The sequence below is a fragment of the Arachis stenosperma genome, chromosome 5, assembly GCF_014773155.1.
Source record: "Arachis stenosperma cultivar V10309 chromosome 5, arast.V10309.gnm1.PFL2, whole genome shotgun sequence".
Lineage (NCBI taxonomy): Eukaryota > Viridiplantae > Streptophyta > Magnoliopsida > Fabales > Fabaceae > Arachis > Arachis stenosperma.
In genome coordinates this window covers 97,258,789-97,278,203 of record NC_080381.1, presented here as the reverse complement: position 1 = coordinate 97,278,203, position 19,415 = coordinate 97,258,789, and the positions used below count along the sequence as shown (strand labels likewise).

At 41.1% G+C, this 19,415-nt stretch overlaps 1 non-coding gene across 1 annotated transcript; it reads right to left on the bottom strand.

Moving 5' to 3' along the window:
* Positions 1 to 14,521: 14,521 nt before the first annotated feature.
* LOC130984489 (small nucleolar RNA R71) lies at positions 14,522 to 14,629 on the bottom strand. The gene has a single exon (XR_009088425.1). It is a non-coding gene; the product is annotated as a small nucleolar RNA R71 (small nucleolar RNA).
* Between the last annotated feature and the right edge of the window lie 4,786 nt (positions 14,630 to 19,415).

Below are 19,415 nucleotides of genomic sequence, written 5' to 3'. Positions count from 1 at the left end.
CAGGGGAAGGTACAACGGTAGGTGCTGACTCTGGCTGAGGCTGTGGGACCGGCTCTTCATGGGACTGCTGAATCTCTGTGGCATCAGGAGCAGCTGGAGGTGCATCCTGCTGAGTCGGCTCATCAACATCCTCCTCCTGATGATCTTGCTCATCGGAGGCCGGAGAGTCTGGAAGCGGAGGTAACTCAGCGCCAAGGGAGATGAGTGCCTGATCCATCCAATCCAATCGGCGCCTGACATGGCGCTTTTCGCGCTCCAAAAACCGAAACATATGCTGGACCAGTAGGTAAGTCGGCTCAGGTGCGGAAGAAGGGGCTATCAAAGAAGATGGAGCTGCTACTGCAGAAGAGGATGGATCTACTGGAAGTCCGGCTGTCCCTACCACTGCTCTAGCCCTAGATCGTCGTCTAGCTGGGGGCTTCTCGTGCACCCAACCACCCCAAGGAATAGTAACCTCCTTGTCATCGTCATCTGGTGGTGGTGGTGTCACATCATCATCCGACCAGGGGACCTCAGCTAAGGCGGCCATACTGGTAACCAAGGTAGGGAACAGAAGTAGGCCACGAATATGTGCTCGCCACATACACAGCCAGATCAGTCGAGGAAAATAAACTTCCTTCCCCTCCATAACACACCCAATCAGAAGTAGCATCTCCATAGGGATCTCAGAGAAGTGAGTGGTGGGTAAGACATAGTGGGCAAATATCTTCTGCCAAGTCTTGGCCTCTCTAGTCAGATGAGCAAAGAGTATCCCTTTAGGCTTAGTGTTGTTCGGATCCATGACCCAAGTAGCATCTGGTAAACCAATCACGCGCCTAAGCGCCTCATAGTTAAAGGTCATGCTGTGAATAGCTAACTCAGCCTGCTGATGAGCGCAGGTGCCATCAGGAAGATGTCGGCACTGCAATGCCTCCTCTATAGCAGTCTCAGTGATCATAACCTCTCTACCCCTCAACTGAACTGAATCCAAAGTAGGACGGAAGAAGTTGCAATAGAATTCCTTAACCCAAGATATGTTGATATCCCCCAAATCTCTGTCAACAAAGTCCATACCCAACTCTAGGATCCGACTAGTAATTGACCGTCTCACATCATTGGGAAGGACAAGCTTCTTCTCAGTATTTAGTTTCGTCGTCCAATACTTGGAAAGGCGAAGCTCACAGTAAAGATTGGGAAACTTGGTTGGATCGGTAGAAGGTAGCAACTGATTTTCCTTTTCTTTATCATTCAATGGATTATTAGCATAATTCTTGTAAATGGAGGGAATAGAGGGTGTGGAATGTTTTCTTTTCTTGGAGGTGGTGGCTATAGCTTTCCCTTTATCCGACATCCATGGTGGGGTGTCTCCCACCTAGCACTTTTATTTTAAGTCCTTAAGTTGGACATGTTGAGAGGCTTATTGTCATGGTGGCTTGTGCTTGTATTCATCTTGGAACTCCCACCAATGCTTGGTTCTCCATTGTGCCCCAAGATTTGTCATGGATTGAGCCAAGTGTTGATGGAGTTCTTCACAAGCTTGGGGCTCCCAAAGTTGATCCTCTTCTTGTGATCCGGGATCCCACACTTTATTTTCACACCCGTCTTGAAGTTGATCATCATTATAGGTCCATTCGGGTGGTGAACAAGATCAATTCTCTATGAAGTGCCCAACAATCCTCCTAGACCCATCTATTTGAGCACTATTCCCACCTTTGTATTCAACTCTTGAAGTATCAACCAAAATGAGCCTTGATTTGCAACGCCAACCGCGAAACATCTTGCGCTTACGCTTCATCCCACAAAGCATCCTAAGTTGACCATCCGTTTCAAGCAAGCCATACTCAAGTGGGACAATAAAGCTAATAGAAATGAATTTTACCCACTCAAGTGAAGGTGTAGATGACAACCTAGGCAAAGATGCTTCCAACGATCTTGACAAAGCGTAACCAATCCCCGTTCTTCTATTTCTAAGGACTTCCACCTATTTACAAGATCTCTTAATCTCAATCCTTTGTTCAACAATTTTATTTAAAACTTTTCCCTTAATCAAACCATAATTAGGAAGGTGAAAGAAGTTTACCTCCACAACATTTTCAAATACACCGGGAGAAGGTTCTTCAAGTTCAAAGGATTCTCTACCCCTAGGACTTGATGCTTGCTCTTCATTGCCATGGAAACTTAATTCTTGCTCTATCCCATCCAAGTCTTCATATGGAATATGCCTTGGAGGGTGTGCACTTTCCTCCCTAGCATCAATTTCAATCATCTTGGAGGGGTTTTCTTCAACTCTATATTCCCATGGAGGCTCCGCATCTCCTAAGTCTTCTACCACTTCTTCTGTGTCTTCAACAATTAAAGCTTCCTCCAATTGTTCCAATACGAAGCAACTTCCCTCAATTCCCACCGGACTTTCCAATCTCTCCTTCTTGCTATGTTCTTCATTTGATTCTTCACATGTAGCCATGGGAGTTCCTTGAGTGTTCAAGCATTGGGATGCTAATTGATTTGTTACCGCATCCAAGGCGGCCATGAAATTTTGCACATCCCTTTTCATCTCTTCTTTCCCTTGAATAAGAACACCAAGGGTCTCATCCATTAGAGGTTGGGGTGGGTGGAAGGGTTCGTAATAGGAAGGTGGTTCTTTTTGGTAGAGTTGTGGTGGTTCAATATTTTCCATTCTTTCTACTTGTTGCACAACACCCTCCATGGTTGCTTGAAATTGATCCAATGCTTCCTTGAGATGATCCCTTGACTCTTGTTCCTCTTGGATATCATGAGTAGGACCATAGGGCTTTTGGATTGAAGGACATGAATATTCTTCCATGGGAGGTTGTGGTGGAAAGTAGTATTCATCTTGTGGTTGAAAAATTTCATTTATTAGAGGTGGTTCATCTTGGTAATAATATGGAGGAGGTGGCTCTTGAAAGTGTTGATGTTGGAGTGGTGGTGGCTCTATGTGTGGTTCATGTGGCTCATATGGTTGTTGGTAGGATGGATATGGATTAGGGTCATATGAAGGTGTTTGGTGAAAAGAGGCTTGTGAGTATGGTTGAGGTTCATGTTGAGGATATGGTTCATAGGCATATGGTGGTGGTTCTTGAAAGTCACAAGGTGATTCACCATAGCCATTGGATTGATATGCATCATAGAATGGCTCTTCTTCATAGTGCATTGGTGGAGGTTGTTGCCAAGAGGATTGATCATATGCATATAGCTCCTCCCACCTTTGGTTGTCCTATCCTTGATACACATCTTCATTGAAATTCTCCTCACCTACAACATAATTAGAACCAAACTCATAGCCAAAGTGAGAATTCATGGTGGAAAGGCAAAGTAAAACTAACAAAAACTAGAAAATAAAGCAAAAGCAAGATATTCACACTATTCACATATATACAACAACCAATAACACAACACCATTGCACATCCCCGGCAACGGCGCCATTTTGATGATTAGATTTTTGGCGGTTTAGAATTTCACAAATGAAATCTCGTTGAAGTATAGTCTCTAAACCAACAATAATCCTCTCATACAAAAATTTGTTTGTCACAAGTACAAACCCCTAAAATCTATAAACCGATGTATTTAAACCTCGGGTCGTTCTCCCTAGGAATTACAATAAAGTGTCTTGTTATTGGTTATGAATTATTTTTAGGGATTTGATAAGAGGCATGAAAGATAAATGGCAAGAAAGTAAACTAATGGCTAAAAAGGTCTTGCCAAGGGTTGGTGGTCAAGGATCCCTATCCTACTCACTAACCACAATATAAGAATTGGCAAGGATTAATCTCGTTAAATCATCCTCTAACTAGTAGTAAAAGAAAGTCAAATGAGCTATATCAATCCTAGTCCATAAGTCCTAACTCTCCACTAATTCAATTAGTGAGAACTAGAGTCAATGGATCCCAATCATCAATTACTTGGACATTAGCAACTCAAGAGTTCCTAAGCTACCTTTCCAAGCCAAGAACATAAAATTCTACTCTAAAATCCAACCAAGTATTTCATCAAACACTTGGAAAGCATAAAAGGAAAGCATAGTAAATCAACAACAAGAACAAAATCTAACAACAATTATTGCAAAGAATTAACAACAATAATTAAGGAAATCACAATTATCATGAATTACCTCAAATTGCTTTATTGAAAGAATACAAAGGAACAACAATCTATCCAAAACAAAATGAAGAATTATAATTATTAAAGCACATAACTAGAAAGAGGAAGAGGAGAAGATTAAGACTTGATAAAGGGAAAGTGAATTAAAGCATGAATTAAACCTAGATCTAAGAAGAGAGATTAACCTAAACCTAATCCTAATTATAGAGAGAAGTGAGAGCTTCTCTCTCTAAAACTAAACTAAACTAAAACTATCACTAATTGTGTCTAACTTCTCCTCCTCTTCCCCCTTCAATCCTTGATCCTTTTATTCCTTTCTATCAGTAATTGGCGCCAAAATGGGTTCAGAAACCCTTCCAAATCGCCAGGCACGTGTTACTTTTAATGAAGTCATGTGCGAACTTCGATGCGTGCACACACGGTATGCGTTTGCGCCCCTGGCCGATCTTACAATGTGCGCGCGGGTGCCTTGTGCGCGTGTGCGTGCTCGGCTGATTTCACTTCTTTGACTTTTTATGCTTCTCTCCACTTGTATGCTTCCTTCCTTGCTTCCTTTGATCCATGCCTAGCCTATTTCAATCCTGGAATTACTAGCAAACACATCAAGGCATCTTATAGAATCAAAAAGGAATTAGAATTCATCAAAATTAGGCTTAAAAAGCATGTTTTTACACTTAAGCACAAATACGGAAGAGATTACAAAACCATGCCAATTCATAGGCTAAATGCGAGAAAAGGTTATCAAAATACTCTATATTCAATACAAGATAAACCGTTAAATTGGGGTTTATCACTTCTACTGGCCTACACTCTATAGAGACTCCCGAGAGTTTGTACGTAACTGTGAGAGTTGCCAGAGAGCTGGTAATCTGCCTCATGGTTATGCCATGCCTCAACAAGGGATCTTAGAGATTGAGTTGTTTGATGTATGGGGTATTGACTTCATGGGGCCTTTCCCACCATCATACTCAAACACTTACATTCAGGTGGCAGTAGACTATGTATCTAAATAGGTGGAGGCAATTGCAACACCCACTAACGATACTAAGACAGTACTGAAGTTTCTCCAGAAATATATCTTTAGCATATTTGCTGTCACTAGAGCACTAATCAGTGATAGAGGCACTCATTTCTGCAATAAACAGCTTTATACTGCCATGGTCAGATATGGAATTAGCCACAAGCTGGCAACTCCATATCATCCACAGACCAATCGGCAAGCTAAAGTCTCTAATAGAGAACTAAAAAGAATCTTGGAATGGACTGTAATTGCCCGTAGAAAGGATTGGGCAAAGAGCTTGGATGATGCTCTATGGGCATATAGAACAGCATTCAGGACTTCTATAGGGACCTCTCCATTCTAGCTTGTATATGGGAAGGCCTGTTACCTCCCCGTGGAACTGGAGTATAAAGCCTACTGGGCTGCCAGATTCTTGAACCTTGATGCCAAATTAGCAGGAGAGAAATGATTGCTCCAGCTGAATGAGCTAGAGGAATTCAGACTCAATGCTTTTGAAAATGACAAAATTTAAAAGGAGAAAGCAAAGAGATGGCATGATAAGAACCTGTCATCCAGAGTCTTTGAGCCAGGACAAAAGGTTCTGCTGTTTAACCCGAGCTCAAACCACTACCACATCACTAAAATATGCATTTCTGGGAGAAGGTGAAACCTTTCCTGTAATCATAAGCTCTGCCATAGTGCCATAGAAAGAGAAAGCACTAATTCAGGTGCTAAGGACACACAAGATAGCTCTTGGGTGGTCCATTAGTGATCTCAAGGGCATTAGCCCAGCTAGATGCATGCACAAGATCCTATTAGAGGATAATGCCAAACCAGTGGTTCAACCACAAAGGCGGCTGAATCCAGCCATGAAGGAGGTGGTGGAGAAAGAGGTCACTAAATTACTATAGGCTGGGATTATTTATCCCATTTTTGATAGCCCCTGGGTGAGCCCTGTCTAAGTTGTACCCAAAAAGGGAGGCATGACAGTGGTTCATAATGAAAAAAATGAACTGGTTCCTATAAGAACAGTTACAGGGTGGCATATGTGTATTGACTATAGAAGACTCAATACAGCCACCAGAAAGAATCATTTTCCTTTACCATTCATAGACCAAATGCTAGAAAGGCTAGTAGGTCATGACTATTATTGCTTTCTGGATGGCTACTCAGGCTACAACTAAATTGCAGTAGATCCCCAGGATCAAGAAAAAATAGCATTCGCATGTCCATCTGGAGTATTTGCCTACAGAAGGATGCCATTTGGCCTGTGTAATGCACCGGCAACCTTTCAGAGATGCATGCTTTCTATTTTCTCTGATATGGTGGAAATATTTCTGGAAGTCTTCAAGGACGACTTCTCAGTATTTAGAGATTTATTCAGCTCCTGTCTTGACCATCTAGCACTTGTTATAAAAAGGTGCCAAGAGACTAACCTGGTTTTAAACTGGGAGAAATGTCACTTTATGGTGATTGAAGGAATTGTTCTTGGACACAAAATTTTGAACAAGGGGATAGAGGTGGATCAAGCCAAGGTAGAGGTAATTGAAAAATTACCACCACCTACCAATGTTAATGCAATCAGAAGCTTCCTGGGACATGCAGGATTCCATAGGAGATTTATAAAGGATTTTTCAAAAATTGAAAAACCCCTAAGCAACCTGTTAGGTGCTGACATGCCATTTTTCTTTGACACAGAGTGTCTACAAGCTTTTGAGACTCTGAAAGCTAAGTTGGTCATAGCACATGTCACATCTGCACCAGACTGGACATTACCATTTGAATTAATGTGTGATGCCAGTGACCATGCTATTGGTGTAGTATTAGGACAGAGGCATAATAAGCTTCTGCACGTCATTTAGTATGCTAGCCGGGTTCTAAATGACGCACAGAAGAATTATACAACCACAGAAAAAGAGCTGCTTACAGTGGTTTATGCCATTGACAAGTTTAGATCCTATCTAGTAGAATCAAAAGTGATTGTGTACACTGAACATGCTGCTCTTAAATATCTACTCACAAAGCAAGATTCAAAACCCAGGCTCATAAGATGGGTGTTACTTCTGCAAGAGTTTGATATAGAAATAAGAGACAGAAAAGGGACAGAGAATCAAGTAGCAGACCACCTGTCTCGAATAGAACCAGTAGAAGGGATATCTCTCCCCCTTACTGGGATCTCTGAAACCTTTTCGGATGAGCAACTCTTTGCCATCCAGGAAGTACCATGGTTTGCAGACATTGCAAACTATAAAGCTGCAAGATTAATTCCCAAGGAATTCAGTAGGCAGTAAAAGAAAAAACTACTTTCTGATGCGAAGTACTACTTGTGGGATGAACCATATCTCTTTAAGAGATGCGTAGACGAACTAATCCGTAGGTGTGTGCCTAGAGAGGAAGACATTTCAGAGGTGAGCGAACAGCCACCAAGGTCCTTCAATGTGGCTTCTACTGGCCTACACTCTATAGAGACTCCCGATAGTTTGTACGTAACTGTGACAGTTGCCAGAGAGCTGGTAATCTGCCTCATGGTAATGCCATGCCTCAACAAGGGATCTTAGAGATTGAGTTGTTTGATGTATGGGGTATTGACTTCATGGGGCCTTTCCTACCATCATACTCAAACACTTAGATTCAGGTGGCAGTAGACTATGTATCTAAATGGGTGGAGGCAATTACAACACCCGCTAACGATACTAAGACAGTACTGAAGTTTCTCCAAAAATATATCTTTAGCATGTTTACTGTCCCTAGAGCACTAATCAGTGATGGAGGCACTCATTTTTGCAATAAACAGCTTTATACTGCCATGGTCCGATATGGAATTAGCCACAAGGTGGCAACTCCATATCATCCACAGACCAATCGGCAAGCTAAAGTCTCTAATAGAGAACTAAAAAAAATCCTGAAACGGACTGTAATTGCACGTAGAAAGGATTGGGCAAAGAGCTTAGATGATGCTCTATGGGCATACAGAACAACATTCAGGACTTCTATAGGGACCTCTCCATACCAGCTTGTGTATGGGAAGGCCTGTTACCTGCCCGTGGAACTGGAGTATAAAGCCTACTGGGCTACCAGATTCCTAAACCTTGATGCCAAATTAGCAGGAGAGAAATGATTGCTCCAGGTGAATGAGCTAGAGGAATTCAGACTCAATGCTTTTGAAAATGCCAAAATTTACAAGGAGAAAGCAAAGAGATGGCATGATAAGAACCTGTCATCCAGAGTCTTTGAGCCAGGACAAAAGGTTCTGCTGTTTAACCCGAGCTCAAACCACTACAACCATCCCAAAAATATGCATTTCTGGGAGAAGGTGAAACCTTTCCTGTAATCATAAGCTCTGCCTTAGAGCCACAGAAAGAGAAAGCACTAATTCAGGTGCTAAGGACACACAAGACAGCTCTTGGGTGGTCCATTAGTGATCTCAAGGGCATTACCCAGCTAGATGCATGCACAAGATCCTATTAGAGGATAATGCCAAACCAGTGGTTCAACCACAAAGGCGGCTGAATCCAGCCATGAAGGAGGTGGTGGAGAAAGAGGTCACTAAATTACTAGAGGCTGGGATTATTTATCCCATTTTTGATAGCCCCTGAGTGAGCCCTGTCCAAGTTATACCCAAAAAGGGAGGCATGACAGTGGTTCATAATGAAAAAAATGAACTGGTTCCAACAAGAACAGTTACAAGGTGGCATATGTGTATTGACTATAGAAGACTCAATACAGCCACCAGAAAGAATCATTTTCCTTTACCATTCATAGACCAAATGCTAGAAAGGCTAGTAGGTCATGACTATTACTGCTTTCTAGATGGCTACTCAGGCTACAACCAAATTGCAGTAGATCCCCTAGATCAAGAGAAAACAACAATCACATGTCCATCTGGAGTATTTGCCAAAAGAAGGATGCCATTTGGTCTGTGTAATGCACTGGCAACCTTTCAAAGATGCATGCTTTCTATTTTCTCTGATATGGTGGAAAATTTTCTAGAAGTCTTCATGGACGACTTCTCAGTATTTGGAGATTCATTCAGCTCCTGTCTTGACCATCTAGCACTTGTTATAAAAAGGTGCCAGGAGACCAACCTAGTTTTAAACTGGGAGAAATGTCACTTTATGGTAACTAAAGAAACTGTTCGTGGACACAAAATTTTGAACAATGGGATAGAGGTGGATCAAGCCAAGGTAAAGGTAATTGAAAAATTACCACCACCTACCAATGTTAAGGCAATCAGAAGCTTTTTAGGACATGTAGGATTCTATAGGAGGTTTATAAAGGATTTTTCAAAAATTGCAAAACCCCTAAATAACCTGTTAGCTGCTGACATGCCATTTATCTTTGACACAGAGTGTCTGAAAGCTTTTGAGACTCTGAAAGCTATGTTGGTCACAGCACCTGTCATATCTGCACTAGACTGGACATTACCATTTGACTTAATGTGTGATGCCAGTGAACATGATATTGGTACAGTATTAGGACAGAGGCATAATAAGCTTCTGCACGTCATTTACTATGCTAGCCGTGTTCTAAATGACGCACAGAAGAATTATGCAACCACAGAAAAGAGCTGCTTGCAGTGGTTTATGCCATTGACAAGTTTAGATTCTATCTAGTAGGATCAAAAGTGATTGTGTACAGTGACCATGCTGCTCTTAAATATCTACTCACAAAGCAAGCTTCAAAACCCAAGCTCATAAGATGGGTGTTGCTTCTGCAAGAGTTTGATATAGAAATAAGAGACAGAAAAGGGACAGAGAATCAAGTAGCAGACCACCTGTCCCGGATAGAACCAGTAGAAGGGATGTCTCTCTCCCTCACTGAGATCTCTGAAACCTTTCCGGATGAGCAACTCTTTGCCATTCGGAAAGTGCCATGGTTTGCAGACATTGCAAACTATAAAGCTGCAAGATTCATTCCCAAGGAGTTCAGCAGGCGGCAAAAGAAAAAACTAGTTTCTGATGCGAAGTATTACTTGTGGGATGAACCATAAGAGATGCGCAGATGGACTAATCCGTAGGTGCTTGCCTAGAGAGGAGGACATTTTAGAGGTGAGCGAACAGCCACCAAGGTCCTCCAATGTGGCTTCTACTAGCCTACTCTCTATAGAGACTTCCGAAAGTTTGTACATAACTGTGACAGTTGCCAGAGAGCTGGTAATCTGCCTCATGGTTACGCCATGCCTCAACAAGGGATCTTAGAGATTGAGTTGTTTGATGTATGGGGTATTGACTTCATGGGGCCTTTCCCACCATCATACTCAAACACTTACATTCTGGTGGCAGTAGACCATGTATCTAAATGGGTGGAGGCAATTACAACACCCACTAACGATACTAAGACAGCGGTGAAGTTTCTCCAGAAATATATCTTTAGCAGATTTGGTGTCCCTAGAGCACTAATCAGTGATGGAGGCACTCATTTCTGCAATAAACAGCTTTATACTGCCATGGTCCGATATGGAATTAGCCACAAGGTGGCAACTCCATATCATCCACAGACCAATGGGAAATCTAAAGTCTCTAATAATGAACTAAAAAGAATCCTGGAACGGACTAATTGCCCGTAGAAAGGATTGGGCAAAGAGCTTGGACGATGCTCTATAGGCATACAAAACAGCATTCAAGACTCCTATAGGGACCTCTCTATACCAGCTTCTGTATGGGAAGGCCTGTTACCTGCCCGTGGAACTGGAGCATAAAGCCTACTGGGCTACCAGATTCCTAACCCTTGATGCTGATGAGCGGATAATTTATACGCTTTTTGGCATTGTTTTTAGTATGTTTCTAGTGGGATTTAGTTAGTTTTCAGTATATTTTTATTAGTTTTTAGTTAAAATTCACTTTTCTGGACTTTACTATGAGTTTGTGTGTTTTTCTGTGATTTCAGGTATTTTCTGGCTGAAATTGAGGGACCTGAGCAAAAATCTGATTCAGAGACTGAAAAGGACTGCAGATGCTGTTGGATTCTGACCTCCCTGCACTCAAAGTGGATTTTCTGGAGCTACAGAAGCCCAATTGGCGCGCTCTCAACGGCGTTGGAAAGTAGACATCCTGGGCTTTCCAGCAATATATGATAGTCCATACTTTGCTCAAGATTTGATGGCCCAAACCGGCGTTCAAAATCACCCTCAGAATTCCCAGCGTTAAACGCCGGAACTGGCACCAAAATGGGAGTTAAACGCCCAAACTGGCATAAAAGCTGGCGTTTAACTCCAAGAAGAGTCTCTACACGAAAATGCTTCATTGCTCAGCCCAAGCACACACCAAGTGGGCCCGGAAGTGGATTTTTATGTCATTTACTCATCTCTGTACACCCTAGGCTACTAGTTCTCTATATATAGGACCTTTTACTATTGTATTTTCATCTTGGTTCTTCTGGTTCCCTCTCTGGGGCCGAAACCAATGATCACTTTTGTTCTTATGTATTTTCAACGGTGGAGTTTCTACACACCATAGATTAAGGTGTGGAGCTCTGCTGTACCTCGAGTATTAATGCAATTACTATTGTTCTTCTATTCAATTCCACTTGTTCTTGTTCTAAGATATCACTTGTTCTTCAACTTGATGAATGTGATGATCCGTGACACTCATCATCATTCTCACCTATGAACGTGTGACTGACAACCACCTCCGTTCTACCTTCGATTGGGTGAATATCTCTTGGATTCCTGATTGCACGATGCATGGTTGATCGCCTGACAAACGAGTGCTCGCCTGACAACCGAGCCAGCCATTCCGTGAGATCAGAGTCTTCGTGGTATAGGCAAGAACTGATGGCGGCATTCAAGAGAATCCGGAAGGTCTAACCTTGTCTGTGGTATTCTGAGTAGGATTCAATGATTGAATGACTGTGACGTGCTTCAAACTCCTGAGGGCGGGGCGTTAGTGACAGACGCAAAAGAATCACTGGATTCTATTCCGGCCTGATCGAGAACCGACAGATGGATAGCCGTGCCATGACAGGGTGCGTTGAACATTTCCACTGAGAGGATGGGAGGTAGCCACTGGCAACGGTGAAACCCTTGCATAAGCTTGCCATGGAAAGGAGTAAGAAGGATTGGATGAAGACAGTAGGAAAGCAGAGAGACGGAAGGGAAGGCATCTTCATACGCTTATCTGAAATTCCTACCAATGAATTATATAAGTATCTCTATCTTTATCTTTATGTTTTATGCGTTTATCACCATACCCATTTGAGTTTGCCTGACTAAGATTTACAAGATGACCATAGCTTGCTTCATACCAACAATCTCCGTGGGATCGACCCTTACTCGCGTAAGGTTTATTACTTGGACGACCCAGTGCACTTGCTGGTTAGTTGTGCGAAGTTGTGTTTATGCCATGGTATTGAACACCAAGTTTTTGGATTCATTACCGGGGATTAATTGAGATGTGAAAAGTATTGATCACAATTTCGCGCTACCAAGTTTTTGGCGCCGTTGCCGGGGATTGTTTTGTGTATGGACAACTGACGGTTCATCTTGTTGCTTAGATTAGGTATTTTTCTTCAGAGTTCTTAAGAATGAATTCTAGTGTTTCATGATGATCTGTTGAAGTCTGGCTGGCTGAGAAGCCATGTCTAATCTTATTGGACCGAGGTTTCAACTGATCATCACAAGAGCTTGTTGATCTCTATCAATCTGGCTATTGGGGCAATGATCTGCTAAGGCTTGGCTGGCCATTGGCCATGTCTAGTGTTTTGGACCGAAGCTTTCTTTGAAAGCTTGGCTGGCTGTGAAGCCATGTCTAATTCCTGGACCGGAGTCTTAGACTAGCATTGCAATGATTCCTGGAATCCAAATTAAGAATTCTGAAACCTTTATTTTCTATTTCCATATAATTTTCGAAAAAACACAAAAAAAAAATTTCAAAATCATAAAAAACCAAAAAAGATTTTATGTTTCTTGTTTGAGTCTAGTGTCTAATTTTAAGTTTGGTGTCTTGCAATGCATTGTTTATTTGATCTTGGTTCTATTTTCAAGTCAATAGTACAGGGAACTGAAGATTCAGAACATGCAGCAGAGGAATTACACAGAAAAAGCTGGGCGTTCAAAACGCCCAGTGAAGAAGGACAGACTGGCGTTTAAACGCCAGCCAGGGTGCCTAGTTGGGCGTTTAACGCCCAAAAAGGTAGTGCATTGGGCGTTAAACGCCAGAATGTGCACCATTCCGGGCGTTTAACGCCAGGATGGCACAAGGGGGAGGATTTTGTTTTCAAATCAATTTTTTTTTTCAAGTTTTCAAAGTTTTTCAAAATCAAATCTTTTTCAAATCACATCTTTTCAATCAAATGTTTTCAAAATCAATTTCTTTCTTTTTTCAAAGATACTTGCTATCAATTAATGATTTGATTCAACATTTCAAGTATGTTGCCTTTTCTGTTGAGAAAGGTTTAATGTTTAAATCATATCTTTTCTTGTTAGGCAAGTCATTAATTTTTAAAATCAAATCTTTTTAAAAAAAATTGTTTTCAAATCATATCTTCTCAATCACATATTTTTTTTAAAAACCAATCATATCTTCTTAACCTCATCTTTTTCAAAATAGTTTTTCAATCAAATCTTTTTGACTTCTAATTTCAAAATCTTTTTCAAAACTCACTTGATTCTTTTTCCACTTTGAGTTTTCGAAAATTATCAATCAATTTTTCAAAATGATTTTAAAAACTTTTTACTTAATTTTCGAAAATTCTCTTCCCCTCTTCTCACATCCTTCTATTTATGGAGTATCACTCCTCTTCAATGCACAATTCGAACTCTATCTGACTAAGTTCGAATTCTTCTACCTCTTTCTTCTATTTTTCTGTTCTTCTGACACCTCAAGGAATCTCTATACTGTGACATAGAGGATTCCATATTTTCTTGTTCTCTTCTCTTTCATATGAGCAGGAGCAGAGACAAAGGCATTCTTGTTGAAGCTGACCCTGAACCTGAAAGGACCTTGAAGCGAAATCTAAGAGAAGCTAAGGCACAACTCTCTGCAGAGGACCTAACAGAAATCTTCAAAGAAGAAGAACACATGGCAGCCGAAAACAACAACAATGCCAATAATGCAAGGAAGGTGCTGGGTGACTTTACTGCACCTACTCCCGACTTCTATGGGAGAAGCATCTCTATCCCTGCCATTGGAGCAAACAACTTTGAGCTTAAGCCTCAATTAGTTTCTCTAATGCAACAGAATTGCAAGTTTCATGGACTTCCATTGGAAGATCCTCATCAGTTTTTGGCTGAGTTCTTGCAAATCTGTGACACTGTCAAGACTAATAGGGTTGACCCTGAGGTCTACAGACTTATGCTATTCCTCTTTGCTGTAAGAGACAGAGCTAGGACATGGTTGGACTCACAACCTAAAGAAAGCCTGGACTCATGGGAAAAGCTAGTCAATGCCTTCTTGGAAAAGTTCTTTCCACCTTAAAAATTGAGTAAGCTTAGAGTGGAAGTCCAAACCCTCAGACAGAAGGATGGAGAATCCCTCTATGAAGCTTGGGAAAGATACAAACAATTAATCAGAAAATGTCCTTCTGACATGCTTTCTGAATGGAGCATCATAGGTATTTTCTATGATGGTCTCTCTGAACTATCCAAGATGTCTTTGGATAGCTCTGCTGGAGGATCTCTTCATTTAAAGAAGACGCCTGCAGAAGCTCAAGAGCTGATTGAAATGGTTGCAAATAACCAATTCATGTACACTTCTGAAAGGAATCCTGTGAACAATGGGACAAATCAGAAGAAAGGCGTTCTTGAGATTAATACTCTGAATGCCATTCTGGCTCAGAATAAAATATTGACTCAACAAGTCAATTTGATTTCTCAAAGTCTGTCTGGAATGCAAAATGCACCAAGCAGTACTAAGGATGCTTCATCTGAAGAAGAAGCTTATGATCCTGAGAACCCTTCAATGGAAGAGGTGAATTACCTAGGAGAACCCTATGGAAACACCTATAATTCTTCATGGAGAAATCATCCAAATTTCTCATGGAAGGATCAACAGAGACCTCAACAAGGTTTCAACAACAATAATGGTGGAAGAAACAGGTTTAGTAATGGCAAGCCTTTTCCATCATCTTCTCAGCAACAGACAGAGAATTCTAAGCAGAACCCCTCTGACTTAGCAACCATGGTCTCTGATCTAATCAAAACCACTCAAAGTTTCATGACTGAAACAAGGTCCTCCATTAGGAATTTGGAGGCACAAGTGGGACAGCTGAGCAAAAAAATTACTGAACTCCCTCCTAGTACTCTCCCAAGCAATACAGAAGAAAATCCAAAAGGAGAGTGCAAGGCCATCAACATGGCCGAATTTGGAGAGGAAGGAGAGGAAGTGAACGCCACTGAGGAAGACCTCAATGGGCGTGCACTGACCTCCAATGAGTTCCCTAATGAGGAACCATGGGAATTTGAGGCTCAGAATGAGACCATAGAGATTCCATTGGACTTACTTCTGCCTTTCATGAGCTCTGATGAGTATTCTTCCTCTGAAGAGGATGAGTATGTCACTGAAGAGCAAGTTTCTAAATACCTTGGAGCAATCATGAAGCTAAATGACAAGTTATTTGGAAATAAGACTTGGGAGAATGAACCTCCTTTGCTCACCAAAGAATTGGATGACTTGTCTAGGCAGAAATTACCTCAAAAGAGACAATATCCTAGGAAGTTTTCAATACCTTGTACCATAGGCACCATGACCTTCAAGAAGGCTCTGTGTGACTTAGGGTCAAGTGTAAACCTCATGCCTCTCTCTGTAATGGAGAAGCTAGGGATCTTTGAGGTGCAAGCTGCAAGAATCTCATTAGAGATGGCAGACAACTCAAGAAAACAAGCTCATGGACTTGTAGAGGATGTTTTGGTGAAAATTGAAAACCATTACATCCCTGCTGATTTCATAGTCCTAGAGACTGGGAAGTGCATGGATGAATCCATCATCCTTGGCAGACCCTTCCTAGCCACAGCAAAGGCTGTGATTGATGTTGATGGAGGTGAACTGATCATTCAAGTGAATGAAGAATCCTTTGTGTTTAAGGCTCAAGGGTACCCCTCTATCACCATGGAGAGGAAGCATGAAGAGCTTCTCTCAAATTAGAATCAAACAGAGCCCCCACAGTCAAACTCTAAGTTTGGTGTTGGGAGGCCACAACCAAACTCTAAGTTTGGTGTTGAACCCCCACATTCAAACTCTAAGTTTGGTGTTGGGTGATGACAAGTCATCATATACCTATTTTTCTATGCTTTTCATACAAGAAATTGATGAATTGTGCTTAAATATTGAATGCTTTTGTACTTAAATGATATATTTTCTTGATATTTTAATTTTATAAATCTTGTAGAAAAAAAGAAGAAAAAGAAGCAAAGAAGCACAAAAAAAAGAGGAAAAAAGAGCTTTGGAGCACACTTTGAAGTTGGAGCACACATTGGAGGCTTAGGCCACGCTTTTAAAAGCGTGGCCCATGAACAAATTAATGAAGAATAGGCAAACAGCACACGCTGCCCTGCTCTTGCCAAGGGCAGGGCAGAATCATGATGAAGAGTGAGGTTGGAAGCAAGAATTTTCGCTAAGTTAAAATCTGGGCGCTCACAGCATGACCATGCCTCCTTCAAAGGGCTATAACTTGAGCTACAGACGTCCAATTGATGTGCTTCCAGTTGCGTTAGAAAGCTGACATTCAGAGCTTTCCAAAGATATATAACAATCCATATTTGGCGTATAATTGGGGCAGGAACGAGAGGCATCTTTAAAGGCCAAAAACAAGCGAAAATAAACCAAAATGCTTACACAAGGCTCGAAGCTGGAGCCTCACTCCAAAACAAAGTGGCACTCAATTTTCTGCCCTGCCCTCTTGGAGAGCAGGGCAATGTCGTGCTCTTCATGGAAAATCAAGGAAAAATTGCTCCTCAAGTGCTTTCACCAAGTTTCGAACCAAGCACCTAAGGGGAGTGAGGAGCGCATCATGACACGGTCCAAGGAAGTGAGCGCGCAAGACACACATGCAAGGCAACATTGCCCTGCCCTCCACAAGGGCAGGGCAGCATCTTCACACACCAAGCTCGCACGCACAAGCACCAGCACGCACACTTTCCTGCCCTGCCCTCCACAAGGGCAGGGCAGCCTCCTGGGAGCAAATAATCATGGGCCAAAAGTTCAATTTCATATAAATTCAATTCCTTACCAAATTGAATCAAGGCCATCCAAGACCCATTCTCCCTCAAATCCAAAGCAAGCAAAAGCCCACTCAACATGACTCAAAGGCACAAGAACAAGCTAGAACTAGGATTTTCATTTAATTTGTTTTTCATTTCAATTTCATTTTATTTTGTAAAGCCTATATAAGGCATCATTTCCATCTTTGTAAAGGGGAGCTCGATTAAAAAAAAGGCTAGCACACTAGGGAGTATTAGGATTTGAGAGCTCTCTCTCAGTTTTGATTGCTGTTTTGGAATTTTGGATTGGGAAGGAAGGAATTCTGTTTCATTCCTGATTTGAGATTCATCCTGTTCTCTTACTGCATAACTCAATTTTCATTTGCTGTTTTAAATCTTCTTCTTCTGCAACCTGTTCTTTTAATTTTCTGCAACCTCTCTCTTGTTGAATCAAGGAAGGACTTGAGATCTAGACTTGTTTTCTAGTCTCTTCCACTCCTGAGATCTTCAACATCCTTTTAATTGCTGCAAATTAAGCATTGCTTTTCTGTTTTTAAATTCTTCAAGGCATTTTACTCTTTTGCTTAAGATCTACTGCAATTCAATTCATCTTTAGTTCTTCTGTTTATTACAATTTACTTTCTCTTGTTTAATTTCTGAAATTCCAGCACCCCAGCCCCTTTACTATTCATGTAATTTACTTTTCTTGCAATTTAAGTTTCAGCTATTTTACTTTCTTGTTATTTAAGTTACTTGCAATTTTACTTTCTGCACTTTAATTTTCCTTGCTATTTACTTTCTGTTGGCTACACTTCATCCAAATTCACTTAAATGTTAGCTTGACTAAACTAATCACCCACTAAAATTGCTTGATCCATCAATCCCTTTGGGATCGACCTCACTCTAAGTGAGTTATTACTACTTGATGCGACCCGGTACACTTGCCGGTTGGATTTGTGTGTTGGAAATTTATTTTTCCACAAAAAAACACCATCAAGTTTTTGGCGCCATTGCCGAGGATTGATTAGATCAACAATGATTAAGTGGGTGAGAAGTCTAGATCAAGCATTTTCTTTTTTTTGTTCTCTGTTTTAAAGTGAGACCAAGGTGTTTGAGTTTTTGCCTCACTAAGAAATTCTCATCTCTGATATGAGTAATTTCAATTTTCCTTGGTGTTGTGTTTTCCAAAATTTAAATGGAGTTCAACTCATCTTATGATCGAACAAATTTTATGGGATATTACCCACCATCACCAATCTCTAATGGTGGTTGGGAATATCACCAAGAAGATACAAATTCTGAGCACTCCAATCCATGGAGATTTGCTTCAGAACCCCAAAATGAGCAAGAAAATTTTGAGGGATACCAACCACCACCACAAAATGATTCATATCATTATCCTCATGGTGGATGGGAGTATCAACAAGGAATGAAGGAGTATGAACAATCAAGTGAAATGAACTATTTTCCAGAGCCACAAAGTGACTCATACTATTATGGCACGTACACAAAAGATGGCTGGGAAGGGAAATGCAATGATTCACATTCTACTTATTTAAGAACATTATCACTTGATTGTGCTGCCAGAGCATACTTGGAAGAGTGTTCATCATTTGATTATGCCTCAACACAAAATTCCCTCCAAGATCCATACAACTCATCTCACCAACCACAAAATTACTCTCAACCTTTATCCTTTGAGCTAGTGGCTGAGGATCCCCTTCAAAAGTCCAGAGAATTATTGGAAAGACAAGAACAAATTATGGAAGAACAAAAACAACGCTGGACAAAACAAGAATTCCTCCTCAAGAAAACAGAAGGGCATGTAGAGCAAAGGAAGATTCATTCAGGATCACCAAGTTTTAAGGATGAGGAACAATCTGTGAGTGAAGAAGAGGAAGAAGAGGTTCCTATATCAATTGAAATTTCAATGGAGGAAGAGCAAGATGAGGAAGCCTCTGTGTCAAGTAAAATTTCAATGAAAAAAGAGGTGGTGGAAATATTTGAACCTGAAACTGTACTTGAGATGACAAGAGAACCTGAACACTCACAGCCTTCACAAACTTCCCTGGACCAAAATACCTCAACACTTGAATCCATGATTGAAAGGTATGAAGAGGAGATGAAGAAAGCTTGGGAAGATCAACAAACCTCCTCCATGAAAGAGCTACTAAAGCAAATGT